Source organism: Dromaius novaehollandiae, chromosome 2, assembly GCF_036370855.1.
Source record: "Dromaius novaehollandiae isolate bDroNov1 chromosome 2, bDroNov1.hap1, whole genome shotgun sequence".
NCBI classification, from domain to species: domain Eukaryota; kingdom Metazoa; phylum Chordata; class Aves; order Casuariiformes; family Dromaiidae; genus Dromaius; species Dromaius novaehollandiae.
Window position 1 is genome coordinate 101,746,720 of NC_088099.1, and position 18,585 is coordinate 101,765,304.

Below are 18,585 nucleotides of genomic sequence, written 5' to 3' on the forward strand. Positions count from 1 at the left end.
ATGTGACATCTATAAAACTGTGAAAAACATCTCAAACAGAAATAAGTAAAAAGAGGGAAGTGTTTTCAGCTCGGGAATGGCTACATCACAAATAGCCATACATTCATGAAAAAAGTAGATGCTACACCAAAGCATGTCCGAAAACAGCAAGTTCAATTCAAAAACATAAAAAGCAAAAGAAGAGGTCCTTCCGTGTTTATATCAGAGAAAAGTGGGAGAATCCTTTCAAAATGGCCCATAGATGGATCTTTTCCGCATAGCTAACACAACAGCATAGAGGAAACAGGCCAAGAACATTTAGCATCTGGCTGTGAGGCAGGTATTGGTGCCAACATCAGGTGAACTGCGAGTCAATGGTGTGGCGGACAGATGAATGAATTTTTTGCCTTAAACATTTCTTGGTGCATGGGGTGCAGGCAGGCCATAACCCCGAACAAGCCATCTGTCCCTGGCGGAAACAGGACTGGGCTGCTGCGACCCCCGAGATGGTCTCCCTGCGACCACCCAGAACACACCGAGCCTGCACTGAACGAGACCGCAATCGGGCAGAGACTTTGGGATCTGGACTGTAAATTATTGTCCGTTTTTAGCACAACTTCTATAAAACCTGCTTGGCATGAGTGGCTAAATTTGCTGAAGCCTTAGGCCGCACTCCCTAGTACAGTGAGAAAGGGCCCAGAGCTGCTGCAGGCGGGAATGATAAGGGCCTTACCAGCAATTTGCATTCCTGTGCACTGCTGAAACGGTGCTAATTGCTGGAGTTACCACCTCTTTGTCAAGACCTTGAGAGATGATGGTGGGACCCGAGGAAGGAAGACACACCTATAGGAAGGAAGGCACACCTGTCTGCAGAAACTGCAACAGAAAAGATAAGGGAGAAAAGAAACAGCCTGCCTAGGAACAACGATGAGATCCAATAAGGAGCAGGAGACCCCAGACTCAAAAATTACTATTGGTCTGAACTACCACGTGGGGGGGTGGGAAACTTAATTTGAAAAGCTATAATTGCCCAGGGATCTCTTTGTTCAGGGTCCCTCTTTGGAGGTACCCAACTCGAGCTGTAACCACTGCACGCGTGTCATTCCGAGCTAACCTAGGGTCGGACCCAACTCGAGTTGTAATTACTGCACGCGCACCACCGAAACTTACACCCAGGGTGAAGAGGACCCACCTACCACCAGACGGGAGCCCCCCCACTGCCGAGACTCCCAAAGGAAGAGGACCAGCAGGACGCCGCTGGATCCACGGGTGGTGATATCTTTCTCTCTCTCTCTCTCTCTCTTTCCCCCTCTCTTTTGTTGAATGTTGGTAAGATCTGTTTTGTCTAGCTAGTTGCAGTATTCGCCATTGAATTATCCTATTTGACCACATGCCTTATCTTTGTGTTAATAAATCTTAAAACCGGTTGGCTGGTGTCGTTTCACCTTAATTCAGTCCAAGGGCATCACGAACTTGGTCGTTTGGCCCCAAGGGGAGGGAGGTCGTCCTGAACGACTCCTTTCGGGCCGCGACATAATTGGCGTAGTCGGCAGGATGCCCTTGAGATACTGAACCTACCAGAAGGGACCAGGGCCCTTAGCGTGGCCCCTTCCTTGGGAAGTGCCTGCCAGGAGCGGGGACAGAGGATCTTGTTGTAAAGATCCACACTGGGTACGTGAACCCACAGTAGGCTGAATAATTTGGAGTACAGAGGATCTTGTTGTAAAGATCCACACTGGGTACGTGAACCCACAGTAGGCTGAACAGTTTGGAGTACAGAGGATCTTGTAAAGATCCACACTGGGTACGTGAACCCACAGTAGGCTGAATAATTTGGAGTACAGAGGATCTTGTTGTAAAGATCCACACTGGGTACGTGAACCCACAGTAGGCTGAATAATTTGGAGTAGTCTCCTTTTGTGTTGTGTGATAGTTGTTGTTGGGATCGATTTGAGGATCCGACAATGGAGGATAATCCTCTCTTTGAAAAATTGAAGGGCTATAAAGCCCTGCCCTCTCTTCCTGGCATGGCTTGGGCCCAAAACAATTGGCATGACTCAAAGGCAGTGGCAGATAGGATCACTCTTTTGGCAAAGGAACGAAAACTACAAACCGGGAAAGGAAAAGCAACAGTTTGTGCTGTTTTAGGGGCGGCACTAATTGCTGCCCAGAGGGAAAGGCAAGGTGATAAAGAGACAATTGAGTCCTTGCAAGAACAGATAAGAAACTCGCAGAGTCGAGACAAAGAGACAATTGAGTCTTTGCAAGAACAGGTGAGAAACTTGCAAAGTCAACTCGCTGCTGAGCGCAACCATACTCAGCGACTTCAAACAATCTTATCGGACTCATTAGACCGAGAGAGAATCCTGCGGTCTGAACTGGAAGAAAACAGGCGGGGGTGTGATGATAGTGAACTGGGATTCTCGAATTTGGCAAAACTAGACGGAAAACAGGCATCTGATCTAAAATCCATATATCCAATTAAAGAATTAGAAGAGAGCAGGAACCTCTTTTATCCTGGAGATGGGAACGTAGTAATGAGACCCTTGATTAAAACTGAAACCATTGATAATGGTCAAGGGGGTATTCAACAACATACCACGCGTATTATCCCCTATTCCCCTCAGGACTTGGCTAAAATACAGGAAAAATACTCCCGGGGCTCCCGGGAAACTGAAACTGAGTATGTGTGGAGAGTCTCCCTCACTGGGGGGGATCGCATTCTGCTGAGCGAAGATGAGGCTAGAGGATATTGGGGACCCGGAGTCTTCCTAACCACAAATGATAATAGGGAACCATGGTCCTTGACCCAGAGGGTAGCCTACTGGGCAGGAGGATTAGACCCAATGGAAAGAGGAGACCCTTTTTCTATTAAAACACCCACAGCGGGCCACATTTTGGAAAGCGTGCAGAAAACTGCTTGCCTCCAATTGATGCATGACCGTTTGCTGCTTCCGCAGCAGCCCTCCCCCATGCAGTGTGTGGCAGACCCCGAGAGGTTACATCCTCTGATCAGGGGACTTCCTGATGCTTTAAAGCTATATGCTGTTCAGCTGCAAGACCGATTACGAGCTCTCCGACCGAGGGGAAGGGGAGGCTCCCCTGACATGACTTGGGGGGAAGTGGCACAGGAATTAATTAATTACGGAAGGCGTATGGGGTTCACTGGCCAGGGGGAAACAAAGCATAAAGCAGAAATAAGAAGAGTTGAGGAAAGTGGGAGGCAACATAAATCGCCGCGACCCCCACATCCTGGGAAACCGGTACGGGTGTCGGGTAGCAGGAGACAATTATTGTGGGCAGAAGGCATTTCAAAGGGAATTCCCAGAGAAGTCATGGATAGGTTACCAACTCCCAACCTGGAAAGTTTGGTAAGAAGTTGGGACAGGATAAGGGGAACCCCATCTTCCTCAAATCCCAAAGATCCTGCTCCCTTATCCCAAGAACCTAGAGTAGTAACCCCGTCTGCACCCCAGGAAATTGATCTGATTGATTTTAAAAGCCCGGAGTCGGGAAAACCCCCCAAGCTGTCCCTTTTAAGTGAGCCGGGGGATGGCCAGTGGGTCCACTTAAGGAGGCTCACAGAAAACAGCAGAGGAGACTTGTTGATAACTTTCCCACTAGGGCCCTTTAAAACTCCAGTTACTTTCTTAGTAGACACTGGGGCCCAGATATCAGCTCTTCGGAAGGATATTGCTGATAACAATGGGATAGTGGCTGATAAGAAACCGATCTGGGTCACTGATGTTTTTGGCAATTCTAAGCCACAACCGACAGCCCGAATTAAATGCTGGCTGCCAGGTGATGAATCTCCAGTTGAAACCACAATGATACTAGGAGATTTGCCAACAAATATTATGGGACTTGACCTACTAAAAGGCCGTGCCTGGGTAGACTCGGGAGGAAAAGAATGGACGTTTGGGCTCCCTGTAGCCTCGATGAGGCTGCTTCAGTCAGCACCCGCACTTCCTCCTTCAAAAATAATCAATGTCAAACCCTATGCTCTGCCATTAGGAGCAAGGGAGGGAATTGCCCCTGTAATAACTGAATTACGAGAACAGGAGATAATTATTCCCACTCACTCACCCTGTAACTCCCCTGTGTGGCCAGTCTGTAAACCAAACAGAAAGTGGAGATTGACAATTGATTATCGGCATCTGAATAACAATACAGGCCCACTGACGGCTGCTGTGCCAAATATTGCTGAATTAATAGCGACTATCCAGGAGAAGTCCCACCCCGTGATGGCAACAATCGATGTCAAATACATGTTTTTTATGGTCCCTTTGCAGCCTGAGGACCAAGAGCATTTTGCCTTCACGTGGGAGAGACAGCAATACAAGTTCACTCAACTACCTCAGGGGTACAAGCATCCCCCTACGGTAGCACAAGAGCTCGAAACTGTCCCCATACAGGTGGGAGTCAAAATTTATCAATACATAGATGGCGTGCTCATGGGAGGGAGCCAGGTAGAGGACGTTGAGAGAACACAGTGCAACATTATTGCTCACCTAGAGCAGACAGGGCTGACAATTCCGTCTGAAAAGATCCAAACTCCCTCCAGTGAAGTAAAATTTTGGGGAATCTGGTGGAGGGGGGGGATGACCTGCATTCCCCCGGATACCCTGTCCTCATTAGACTCAATTAAAATGCTGGAGTCCAAAAAGGACCTGCAACATGCTCTAGGGCTGCTCGTATTTTGGAGGAAGCACATTCCTGATTTTTCAATTATTGCCAGACCATTATATGACGCTGAAAAACAGTACACTACGTGGGAGAAGGGGATGTTTGTAGTCAGCCTCACCCTAAGGGAGGCTGAACGAACTATTCGAAAGCAACCCATAGTTCTCCAAGGTCCGTTCAAGGTGACCAAAGCGGTCCTGGCAGGGACCCCGCCCCCTGACGGGGTGGCTCAGAGAGCCTCTGTACGAAAATGGTACACACAAATACAGCACTATTGCAAAGTCTTCTCCGTAACAGAGGGAGCTGCTAAAGTTTTAAATATACAAGATGAGGCAGACTTGAATAAAGAAACCCCCCAACTCCCCTCTGTAATTCTAGTAGCTCCCCCATTTTCCAATCAGATCCTAAATGCTTCCTCAAAGCAGAAAGGGAAAACCTGGAGATACCAGGCTGTGGCGCTGCAAGTGGGGACTAAGGAGCAGATCATTACAGAGGGAGAGGGCAGTGCGCAGGTGGGAGAGCTGGCTGCAGTGTGGAGCGTATCCCAATGCAAAGGCCAGGCTACCTCCCCTGTACACATCTACTTGGACTCATATATGGTGTTCAAAGGCTGCCCGGAATGGCTTCCTTTTTGGGAGCAAAACTGCTGGGAGGTTAATAGAATAATAAATATACTTGGAGAGCAAAAGATGCTAGTGGGAAAACCCACAAGATTCACACAAAATGGATTATTCCCTCCTTCTGACCTGAGGAGCGAGTTTGTTCTTATTTATGTTTTCAAGGGTGGTGGTCTGACCAAGATGCACCTACTACTCTGGACCATCCTGATTCAAGGATGCATCCACGAGGGCAACGAACGACCACTCCCTCTACCTTCCCCCAACTCATTTAATCTCTTCGAGAACAACGAGTTCGTGTTGCTGGTGAAAGCAGTAAGCCAAACTTTCAATTTAAGCCACTGCTGGGTTTGCAGAGGACCGATAGGGTTATCAAGCTGGCCGTGGATGTCCACATCCCTCACCCCAGACCAGATCGTAAGCAATTACAGCGAAACCGCGGATGACACGTGGAACGACGGTGGGACCTGGCCAATTCAGTTCCCAGCCATGGGACAATATTGTTTAAATTGTACCCAGGAGGGAGGGATTGAAGTGGGGGAAAGTCAATGGACACTCACTTGTAAGCTACTCGATAAAGACAGGAATCTCCAGCTATGGATGTGGCTCAATGAAACAGGGCACAATTGGGGACTTGGGGGATACTGGTCAAACAAAAATGAAACTGTAACTCACCAACGACCCAATTATCCCCCTTACAAGCGAGCCTGCGAATGGAAAGACACTTCTGGGGCTTGGTATTATACCGGCCAAATAGGTGATGGGGCAACCACATTTTTCAGCCCTCTGGGTGACAGAGACACAACTTACTTTCAATTCCCACCAGGGATAAACAGGCCATTTGCTCAGGGCATCGGAGCTAAGAAGGGGCATTATTGGATCTGTGGACACACGGCATATAAATTTTTACCCGCGGGGTGGTCGGGAATTTGTTATACAGGGATTATCAGACCTTTGTTTTTCCTTTTACCAGAAACAGGCGGACCTTGGTTAGGCATAAAAGTATATGATAACCTCGGAGACAGAAGGGTTGCCCGTAAGACGCGATCCATTAAGGTAGATTTGGGTGAGATGCAAAAATGGGGAAATAATGAGTGGCCTCCTGAACGAATAGTTCAACATTACGGGCCTGCAACCTGGAATCCTAATGAACTAATATCGGGGGCAAGAGAACCAATTTACAACCTAAAAGTGGCTCTAGAAATTATTACCAACAAAACCGCTGATGCAAAAGATCTTTTAACTCTGCAGTCCCAACAGATGCGCATGGCAATCCTTCAGCACCGCATGGTTTTAGACTATCTGTTAGCTGAAGAGGGAGAGGTGTGTGGGAAATTAAATATTTCCAACTGTTGTTTAGAAACAGATGATGTAGGGGAGGTAGTTCTCCAGTTAACCAAAGATATCAGAAAAATAGCCCATGTCCCCGTCCAAACCTGGAACGGCTGGAGTGGCAATTTGTGGTCCTGGTTACCGGGGGCACCGTGGGTGAAACAGTTAATATTGTATTTGTTAGGTGCAGTTGCCGCTTTAATGTTTTTACCTTGTACAATTCCTTGCTTTGTTCAATTAATCCGACATGCAATTTGTTCCTACCACCTCACCCGACGGCATAAAGAAAATCTGTGCCATCTATTGGCCACAGCCAACCACAGTACCCATCATTTAAACCCATTCCCAGTTTACCCTGAAGGAGGAAATTGCATATTGACATCCATACCGCATTTGCCAGCTGTTATACCTGTTGTAACAATCACTTACCTTCGTTAACTCAATTTTGATGTGTGTTCTGTGAAGTTAAAAGTTGCTAAAATTGTTAAAGCATGAGCTTGCATTGGGCAACACCTCTGTGTAACCACTGTTAAGCACCTTTTACCTGAACCTGTATCGTTCCTTTTACTCTTCCCATGACTTGTTCTACCCTTTCTATACTTCTTTCTGATATCTCTCTCTCTCTATCTCATATCACCACTGTGGATGAAGACTTCAGGAAGGAGACATACCAATCAATGTTTAAGTCACGGGGTGGTGTGGCGGACAGATGAATGAATTTTTTGCCTTAAACATTTCTTGGTGCATGGGGTGCAGGCAGGCCATAACCCCGAACAAGCCATCTGTCCCTGGCGGAAACAGGACTGGGCTGCTGCGACCCCCGAGATGGTCTCCCTGCGACCACCCAGAACACACCGAGCCTGCACTGAACGAGACCGCAATCGGGCAGAGACTTTGGGATCTGGACTGTAAATTATTGTCCGTTTTTAGCACAACTTCTATAAAACCTGCTTGGCATGAGTGGCTAAATTTGCTGAAGCCTTAGGCCGCACTCCCTAGTACAGTGAGAAAGGGCCCAGAGCTGCTGCAGGCGGGAATGATAAGGGCCTTACCAGCAATTTGCATTCCTGTGCACTGCTGAAACGGTGCTAATTGCTGGAGTTACCACCTCTTTGTCAAGACCTTGAGAGATGATGGTGGGACCCGAGGAAGGAAGACACACCTATAGGAAGGAAGGCACACCTGTCTGCAGAAACTGCAACAGAAAAGATAAGGGAGAAAAGAAACAGCCTGCCTAGGAACAACGATGAGATCCAATAAGGAGCAGGAGACCCCAGACTCAAAAATTACTATTGGTCTGAACTACCACGTGGGGGGGTGGGAAACTTAATTTGAAAAGCTATAATTGCCCAGGGATCTCTTTGTTCAGGGTCCCTCTTTGGAGGTACCCAACTCGAGCTGTAACCACTGCACGCGTGTCATTCCGAGCTAACCTAGGGTCGGACCCAACTCGAGTTGTAATTACTGCACGCGCACCACCGAAACTTACACCCAGGGTGAAGAGGACCCACCTACCACCAGACGGGAGCCCCCCCACTGCCGAGACTCCCAAAGGAAGAGGACCAGCAGGACGCCGCTGGATCCACGGGTGGTGATATCTTTCTCTCTCTCTCTCTCTCTCTTTCCCCCTCTCTTTTGTTGAATGTTGGTAAGATCTGTTTTGTCTAGCTAGTTGCAGTATTCGCCATTGAATTATCCTATTTGACCACATGCCTTATCTTTGTGTTAATAAATCTTAAAACCGGTTGGCTGGTGTCGTTTCACCTTAATTCAGTCCAAGGGCATCACGAACTTGGTCGTTTGGCCCCAAGGGGAGGGAGGTCGTCCTGAACGACTCCTTTCGGGCCGCGACAAATGGGGAGTCTGAATAGACCTAACACCATGTAGCTCATTGTACTCATTAATAACATGCTGATTGTGTACAACACAGTATTCCCTGGCCTCGAAGCTCTGGGGCTGTGTTGAGGAACCATATTCATGATGTTTTGTCAGAAAATGAGATGTGACACCACTGTGTTTTGCTATGTAATTTGGGTGACAATCACTCAATGTTTGATCTTCTGCTGGAATGGAAGCATGTATCGAGATCACAAAAAGACATGTATCATATTTCAAACTGGCAGGCTTTCAAGAGCTTTGACTCATTCAGACCTGCTTAATTAAAATGCCTCTTTTCAGTCATTGTTTCCAAGACTGTTGACACAAAAATACTTTTTAAAAAATCAATTAAATTTCCCAGTTTGGGTTTGTATGAGTTTTGATTTATTATTAGTTCATTTCCACACTTTTAGGGACAGATCCCTACTGGATTTAACATGGTATGCAGAGACTAGCCCCTTACATTTGGAGTTTAATCAGTTTTACATTCTTCAGAATCCAGTTGGTTAAGGACAAAATTCAGTATAGCACTTCCAGACCTTTTGGTCCTTCTGTGGAGATTAAGTACATGGACATGAAGAAAAATGAGCGGATTACTGTCACAAGCTCTGTCATATGAAAAGACTGACATTACAAAATGCAGACCAGAATTTGCCCCCTTTATTGCCGAAACAATAACAGAACTTTTAACGGTTTCTTTTTAGCCCTATAGTCATTTCTTTTTACACATACTTTTAGCAGCTCTTCATGCTACCAATTATTTTTAGTAGAAACGGTCCCAGGAGGTAATCTTTACAATTAAATATTTATCAAAATAGTACAGTAAGGACACAAACATCTCAAGCAATGTAACTAAATCATTCAAGGAGGATAAAGAAAACGCACTCCTAATATTTATGGGAGAAAAAATTAATATAACATGTCATCCCATTAATCAAAACTGTTCGTATTTCCTTCTCAAGCCATCATGAATGTCAACAATCCACATTTTATCATTTCAAAGTATAGATCTAAAAAGCAAAATCTTACCCTGAAGTTCAAGAAGACCTTCTAATAAAACAACAAGAACTGATGAAAAACAAAAGACATATTGCCTTTTACAGAATTATTCACAATTATCTTCATGAAATTGACAAAAATTTTCCCCAGATGACTACCTTCTAGTCAAGCAGAAGTTTCCAAGCCTGACCCCTATTGACTGAAAACAATGCGAGCCTTTTTCATGATATAAGTGAGCAGTGGATCAAATCCTCACTTAATAAAGTCTGTTCTCTGAACTAGACCAGGAATCCAATAATGGCTTAGATAGAAGAAATTAAATGATAGTTATTTGCTTGATATTGGGAATACATGCTTCCATTAATGCATGCTGGCAGTCCTAAACTATGTGGGAATAAGAGCATACATGTGCATGTGTGTCTGTGTGTATATGTGTTTGAAAAAGAGTGTGTAGAAAATATTCAAGGTTCATCAAAAAATAAAAGTTCTTGGTTTTATAAAACCACAAATGGCCTTGAAACAAAAGAAAAAAAAACAGGTAAAGAGGTAACTGATGTGTGCTTCAAAGTATCACATTTTGAAGGAACAAAAATGTAGCAAGGAAGCCTCACTCAGTAACAACTGGGAATCACAGATATGAACTTTTAAAGATTCTAGGCAGGAAGAAATCACTATATGCATATGATAACGGAGCAGACTCTGGCTGAAACAGGCAAGATGGGTTTCTGAGGTGGTGTTTAAACCCTTTTCCTCCACTCCCCGCCTCCATCTCACCCACAGGACTTGTTTTTTCAATGTCTGAGCAGACTGGATCTCTAGCCAAGCCTTCAGTAAGCACAGCTAGATAGCCCCATCGTGTGCCCTCACTGCTCAGACTATTTGTAGCCACACTCTACTCGCACTTCAGCTGTTAGTTCCCATCTGGGCTTTGTTTCATTTTCTTTTGGTTTTATTCCAGAAGAAGTAATGTGCTGTGCCACATACAAGCTGCCAAGAGGCAACTTGCCTCTTTCAGTGCTGTAGCTCCCTTTCAATTTCCCTTTACACTGTTAATCTCTCCTGTCCTTCATCATAGTCTATAGTTGAAATTTTACCATAGTTGGGTCTTCTCCACCTACTGTCATTTGCAAACTGTATTCACTTGTATCTATTCCTTCTTCTGGATTGTTAGAAAGGATGCTGTAGAAAACTACGTCGTATGTCAGGTCCTGCAAATACTCACTTTCAAAATTCCCACATCAGAAACCTGTTGTCATTCATCCCAACTTTTCCATTAGAAACATGTAGTCATTTTCAGCCAATGTTCATATCCCTGCCAATTAGCGTTGCTTTCCAAAGGTGATTTTGTGAAGCACAGGAGCACATATTTTCTTAAAGTCCAGAAATATCACCGCAACTCTCTTCCCTTCACTTACCCTTTTCTGTCATTCATCTGAAAACAGCTCCTGTTGCACAGTTTGGATAGATAATTGCTATTTCTTTGTTACTTTTCTTGCTTCCAGTTTTCAGATTTTCAGTCCTAATGGCTCCATCATTTTACTGGATAGTCAAATAAACATTTATTTGATGCTAAATGACAGGATTTCTCTTTCTCCCTGTTTGCTTCCCCTTCACTCTATACTGTACATACTCTGTTTTATTCCACTGGCCAGTGGTTTAGCTTTCAAAAGCACCTATTACAGTAGGTACTGTATGTACTGATTCAGCATGTTCACAAACAATTTTCCTTAAGATGAGGGAACTCACATTATTGTGTTCTGCTGCTTTGTGCATTTAATCTTCTCAAGTATTTCCTTATCTGCATTTGCCAATAACCATATCACCTAAGATCTTCATTGCTTCTTAACTGCCCATACTCTTTTATTTCCCTTTAAATGATAGACTGAAAAAAGCAGCTTAGTGGTTCAGTCATATTAAAATCATAATTGATTTTGCCTCACTCCTCATTTATTAATGGACTTACACTACCTTCTTGCTAATAAACCTCCCAGTAATGAGTTTAGTCCACAGAGGATACATTTCCACCTCAACAAACCACCAAGCAATTTAGGACAGTTGGTAGTCTCTGCTTAAGGGAGTCTGAAAACTGGAATAGAAATTTATGCAGGCCATAATTAAAGTACTTTTACAGAGCCGTGTGGGGAGTTTACCGACATTCTTTGCACCATGCCCATCTGTGGTCAGTGTAATTAATCCTTCATCCTCAATCCAGTAAGAACTAATTTTCATTGACAATTTTTGATAAAGAAGCCTTAAATCTAGTGCTGTGATCAGACTCTGGCCATTTTTTCCTTTGTATAGAAAACATTTCTAAAGGCAGTGGGGGTACATCATCTTCTATTTGGAGCTGTTCTGTGCTGGGGAAAGCATGCAGACAACAGAAAAGCCATTCACCAGGATAACTGTTGTTCCAGATGTGGGGAAAACTCAGCACATCCAGAAAAATTAGTAGCATGACATTGCCAGTTCACAGTTACTGGTGGAAGAAGATTGCCTTGCTGAAGCAAAATATAATGATTAGTTTCTACTGGAATTACTTGAATGAAAGCACAATTATATACTTGGAGGAGGGAAGGTTACTGGCCTGAGAGACAGTACAGTGAGAGACAAGCCAAAACTCTTAGACTGCAAAAGTCTAATCATAACCTTTCTGTATTTTGTATTTCTGTATTATATGTATTTATGTATTTCTATATACATATATTCTGTATCTGCCCTGACTTCCTCTCCCTGCAAGATTGTAAGCTTTTAGGGCCAAGAAACTTTTATTTCTACAGTGCCTAAAACAATGGGGTCATTTTACAGAAGAATAATTTTTCATAAATTTAAGCACTGTAGTACCGTCTAACCAGAGATTCACTTAATAGTGATATTCTCTCCTGTCCTTGTGCACAATTACTTAGAGACAAGGGAAAAAAGACACTGAGAAGGCTTTTCCTCACTGCTGGTCTGCAGGAGCTCCATAGCAGACCCATTGGTGACTAATGGGGTGCTGAGGAAAAGAAAATGGGTTAAACTGGGGAAAAGGAGAGTCCTGCTGGTTTCAGCCCTCTGGCTGTTGGAGTGAACTCACCAAAGGGACTGCTGGCTGGGCATGCGATGCTGTCTGCTTTGCAGCTCACAGGGGAGATGGTCCAGAAGTTTTGCCCTTTTGATTAGCTGTTTAACACTGCTTTGCAAAGGCGTAAATACCTGCTCAAGTGCAATGGAAAATTGGGTCTAGAAAGATTAATCTTTACATGAAAATCACTTTCTTTCTTTTGGATCTCTTCTCTTTTGGGACCTTTGGATTCCTGGGGATTAATATTATAAATATTAATAAATAATTAATATTTTCAACGAACGCTGGGATAGACGATGCATATTCTTCTACTTGCCATTTCCTACTGTTTCCCCCTATTTCACACACAGAAACACACACACACACACACACACACACACTACAGGAAGATCAGGAAGACAGCCCAAGACTTTACATTCCTCTCCATGCAAGTAACCCACACGCAGTTTTCTCCATGGCAATTCACTACTGATAAATTAACCCCCCCCCCCCAAAAAAGTACCAACCAATCAGAATAACAGCAAATTAAACTCCCTTTGCATTGAGATAAACAATTTTATTAAGTGAAAAGGAATGCAAAATCTGGGAGGGGACACAGGGAGAGAATATAGGAGAGTGTAGCTTTTCTAATAGCATTTTTAGTTGTCATTAAACACAGTCAGAGTTTCCAAAGCTAAAATACATGTTAACACACTCTAAAACACTTCTATTAAAATATTTTTTTCAGTACTTCAGTACAGCATTTGATGCAAAGCCAAAATTCCCCAGACAATGCACAGAACATTAGAGAATTAGTTTAACATTCTGACAACCCTGCAATTTTATTTAAACAAGTTCTTCCCTACCCAATTCCCTGCAGAGTATTGTACCCTTTTGTTGATTGTAGTGGACATATTGCAGATCTCTGATTACCTTCCCAAAGGACCACCCACTACAAGAAGTTTTTGTGTTGCAAGCACAGCTTAGCTCATTCCTCTCCCCATCCTATTCACCTTCTTTTTTCTTTTCTTCTTTTATTCATTTACCCCCCACTTAATTTTCCCAGAGTTCTCATACTCTGTGGATGAGCTGACAGACTAGCCTACCATCTGTTCTTTCATGACATGGTGCAACCTAATCAATTGTCTCCAAACCACTTTGGAGTAAATAAAATGTCTACAATAATAATAATTAGTCAGTTAAAAAGAAAACAGCATCATGCAGTTCCTGGTGGGAATTAGGTAGATTTCAGAACACAGCATTTTATTAACTGAAAAGATTATTAGGCTAAGAAAAGACAACTTTGGGAGAAAAACCAGCCACATCTGATAATTTATTCTGAGATGGGAGTATAGGGTAGTATCCCTAGACTTTGGACATCTTTGACCCATCGTAACTGATGACGCCAGATTCAGATATATTTGCCACTAACAGGTTTTCTCAGACTTTGCTATTAATAGACATATCAGCATAAGCATGAGAATTTGTATTAGTATTAGGTCTGTATAAAAATAACAAGAAGTATGAAGAAGAAGCAATGACTGCCAGATAGCATTTACATAGTCTGAAGAGGCAAATACATTTCTATAAACATATATATAAGGCCTGACATTTCTTTAGGGTGAGGTTTGTCTGCAGGAACCAGAATGACTGAAAATCCCTCAAGTAAGAGTTCATTACCTGGGCTTCAAGAACTTCAAGAACTTCAAGAACAGGAAATAAGCAGAAACGAGAACTGCTACAAACAGAAATCAGGTTTGCAATACAATATTAGGAATTCAAAATATTAGGAATATTGCTATTAATATTAGTGGACACCCAGGATCACACACAGCAGCTGCTTATGAAGTTATTCTGAACATTGTTTTCCACAATCCAAACCACTGTCAGATATTCTAGTTCTATGACATTGATTTAATCAGAATACAGTAGCAATTATTCAACATAATCAATTGCAGGGCATTTAAAATATATATCCTATCACATATAAGAATATATCTTATATATCTTGAGTGACTTTTTCAGTATTTTTACTGTTGCAGTACCAAAGAAGCAAAGGATAATTCAGAAAGATTCAGTATTCCAGTGAGATCATCAGCAAATTGCCAACTAAAATTCCAGTCTATGAATTGGCACAATCTCACTGCATAGATCACACTAATGAAACAGAGGGAAGAATTTCCCCTTTACTTTCCTCATTATGAATGTCAATAGATGTCATTTAAGTTGTTTATTTTGTATCCTGAAAGAAAATGTGTATAACCGTGCATCCGAATGGCATTTTTGATCAGTAAGTTGTAAAAATTAAAAGGTTTTTAATACTTCTAAGTATTAATAACATGAAAATAAAGAGTATAACTTCATGCATATAGATGATGTCCCCAGTCTTCTCTAAACTGGAAGCACTCCACATCCTTTCAGTGTCATCCTCTGGAGAACTAACTTTATCAATAAGTCAAAAAACAACAGACCAATATAAGTCTGAACTTTATACCCAAAACTGAACTATTTGATCAGCCTGAGACAATGCAGACTATCTCCTGTAAAATGAAGAGCGACAAAAATTGTATGAACCATCTTAGAGGCTACAGCTATGACAGGTATAGGTATCAGGGATTCCACTGTAGTATTCTAAAGTCCAGACAGCTTTGAAAGTGAAAGTAAAATACTGAGTACACTGAATATTCCTGTTTGCTTTCATGCTGCCCCATCTTGGTTGGTGGGAGACCAAGACAATTAACCATAAAGCTTAATGCACAGTAGCAAGAAATTACATACTCTATGATGCTGTTATTTACAGGCTAGATTATATCTCTTCTTACACATGCATGGTAAGGCATGAGACAGACTCAAGCTTATACCCTTTTGTCTTTGTTGCAACTTCTGACAGGAACATAAACAATCAGGTGGGAACATGCAGAGAAAGGGTGGAGAAAAGTCTCCTCTGCCATGATGTAGGCCAATGAAGATAAAGCAGTGAATTACAGAAGTAAGACCTTCATTAGTCTCTCCATGACTGCTCGTCTGTGATCTCTGTGACATGTATGTATCAGCATATTTGTCTGTTTAGTTTTTCATATCACTCCTCCTACTGCAGCCAGCAAATACTTCTGGGACCCTGACAATATGCTTCATTACCAATTTTCTAGGTACCTCAGAGGAATATTCACCTTTCTGTTGCAGCCGTTAAACCTCTTACTTCTCCACCCTTCTCCATATTTTACTATCCACTTCAGAAAAGGGCTAGCAATTATTTGCCTGATGTTTCCCTAACTTTGACCACCTTGAAATGTGATTTTGTGATTTTTGCTGAAATGTAGGACATGGATCCCTTGCAGGCTTTTTGCAAACATGAGAGTTCCCATGTGTCATTGACACTGATGAATTGCTAGAACACTACAGAACTTGGAAATGGCAACAGAGCTGGCTCCACCGGAGCTAACTTGAGAGGGACCAGAGGGGTTTTTGCTCCTTTTTATTACATGATATCAATTAAGTATTTAATAAATTACAATAGAAAGTAACTTTCCAATGGCATTTTTAGCACAGTGGAAACACATTACCTGTGAGATGGTTATAATCTGGAATCTTGAATAGAATGAAAATAAGGCAAAAGCCAACACATATTCATCCAGATTGCCCAAAATGCCTTTCCAGGCATCCCTGTTTCAAATCAGATAATGGTTTCTATTTGACAGCAGCACAAATCCCATGTGAAACACATTGAATGACACAGCTGAAGCAGAATGCAAGCAGAAGATACTGCATCAAGCAGCTTTTGTTTAGAAAGTTGTACCTCTGTTATGTTTTTTTAGAATACACTTCTTTCAAAGAATGAAAAGAAAAAAACAACAACAAACAAAATTCCCAACTCCCATACATTTCTCAGCTTGGAGAGTATTTCCACACTTGGGATCCTGTGATATCACACTTGTGATATTTCCATACTTGGGCACAGTCTATTGATAACAATTTTAAAATTCTGGCACTGGCACAGAGACTATATTTGATTCATCCATCTGGAGTAAAGGACTAAATAGGGTATGATGGGTGGCATAAAGGTATTTAGTGAAAGAGAGAGGGATTCACTCATTAAGGGAGAATGATGACAAAAGCCAAAAAATAGCAATGGAATTCATTAATACCAGCAGTGGGCTGATTATGCACACTTGCAGCTTTAACAACCCCCTTCTTTTTTGAGACTTTCTGAGCCTTTCTGTAGTCACCAGAGAATGACACAGAGCTATTGTGGATGACTGGTAATTTAAGACTACAGACCAGAACCTAGACTATGGACCAGCACCTAGAACCTATATTGAAGTGCAAACATTAATTTACAAGCTTACGGTCTTGTCTGTATAATTTTGCATATGCTCAAGAAGGGAAAAGCCAAGCTTAATGCTAAAAACTTCTGAGCACTTCACCAAAGACTCATTTAAGCAACAGGTATGAGGGCGGAGTGCAAGCGGTCACCTGCTCTTTAAACTTCTCACACAAAAGCCAGTCACAAATGCACTCTCAGGGCTTTGGGATGAGGGGTGTATTTTGTCTTCTCTGTGCTTCTTTGCCCTTGAGAGAAGGCGGGGGAAGGAGCGAAGATGAGGTGCTGACTGTGTTTTCCGTCCATGGAGGCATGCAAAGCAGATGGACTATGCAGGAAGGACTGGACAGCATTACTTTGAGGGATGGTACAAGTTCTGCAGGCCACCTGTTCAGCAGGGAGAAAATGTCCCTTGAGCTCTCCCACATTTGTACAACATCTGACACTTTGCAACCTCACTCTACACGTTTTCCTACCAGCACACAGAACGTTATGGGCATCCTTTCTCCTCCCCACAAGCAAAATGGTCCTTTCATTTCTTTAAGGCTCATTGTCATATCCGCAGATTCCTGCTGCTTGTTTTGTGTGTGATTTCAATAGGCACAGCACTTCTGGAGGAGATGCGTGGCTTTCTTGGCAGTACAGCCAGAGACAGTATCATCCTTGCCCCGTCCCATGGCCAAAGTTCCCTCAACAGTGCACATTTGTTAATGCTCGCTTACTTTCTCATTTGTTCTCTTTTCCATACAGTGCTTGTGAGATGCATCCAACATAATGCAGACCATGCATATTCTTGTTTTTCCAAATGCATTTGTGGCTTTAGTATCCCTCACCTTCCCCCACCTTTTTTGAGCTTTCTCTGCACCTTAGAAATTCTCTGGAGGAGAAGAAAAAAAATACTCCCATGTTCCATGCAGACACCTGGACTTTCCCTTGCACTGTACACAGGTTCAGTTAGATGAACTTCAGCCTTTGATCTTCTTTAATCAGAAGATGGAAGTCAGCTGAGGAAGGAGGATATGAGCTTTCTTTCATGCTTAGTCTATTTCTTAGGTCCAATAAAGAGGACAGCACAAGGATGCTCAGGGAATTAAGTGTAAGGTAATCAAAGAAATGACCCAAAGGGGTTTGCACCCTGCCAGCTATCCTGAGCTTTGCCTCTAACTCAAGTTTCTAAGCTTTGGGGGAGGAGGGCTGCTCTGTTAACAGGGGTTAGTGTCTTTGCTCTTCCTGCCCCTTTCTCTACCACCTCATGCTCATCTTTATCAGCTTTTTCACGCTACACAGTACACTCATCGATTACAAGGGCTAGCACAAAGCAACCTAATGATGGGTCAGTCTTAATGAGAAAAGCGGCTGCTCTTGAAGTGGTGTGGCTTGGGCCTGCACCCTGCCGAGTCCTGGCATGTAGAGCTTTGCCTCCTTTTAGAGAGCAGAGCCATGGAAAATCAACAGTGAACAGCCTGGTGCCTCTGAACAGAAAGGGCCATGTGCATGGCTATTTAGTGCTGTAAAAGAGAGAGCATTTGCACAAATGGGAGTGAACATAAGGAGGCCTTCAGAGAAGAATGGGGCCTTGGCGAATTTATAGACTCCCCTGAAAGAAAGTGATTACAGATCATTATCCAATTGAGGCAGATTGATGGGTTAGGGTCAAAGTAATACTGCAGAGCTCACTGGAGGGACAATGCGTGCTTGTCAGTTCTGTCCGGGGAAAAGAAAGAGAAGGGAAACTA

General features: G+C 43.1%; 1 long non-coding RNA gene across 1 annotated transcript in view; it reads right to left on the reverse strand.

Moving 5' to 3' along the window:
- Positions 1–18,585, reverse strand: part of LOC135327340 (uncharacterized) — a 123,031-nt gene that overhangs the window by 8,141 nt on the left and 96,305 nt on the right. The window lies entirely within an intron of this gene.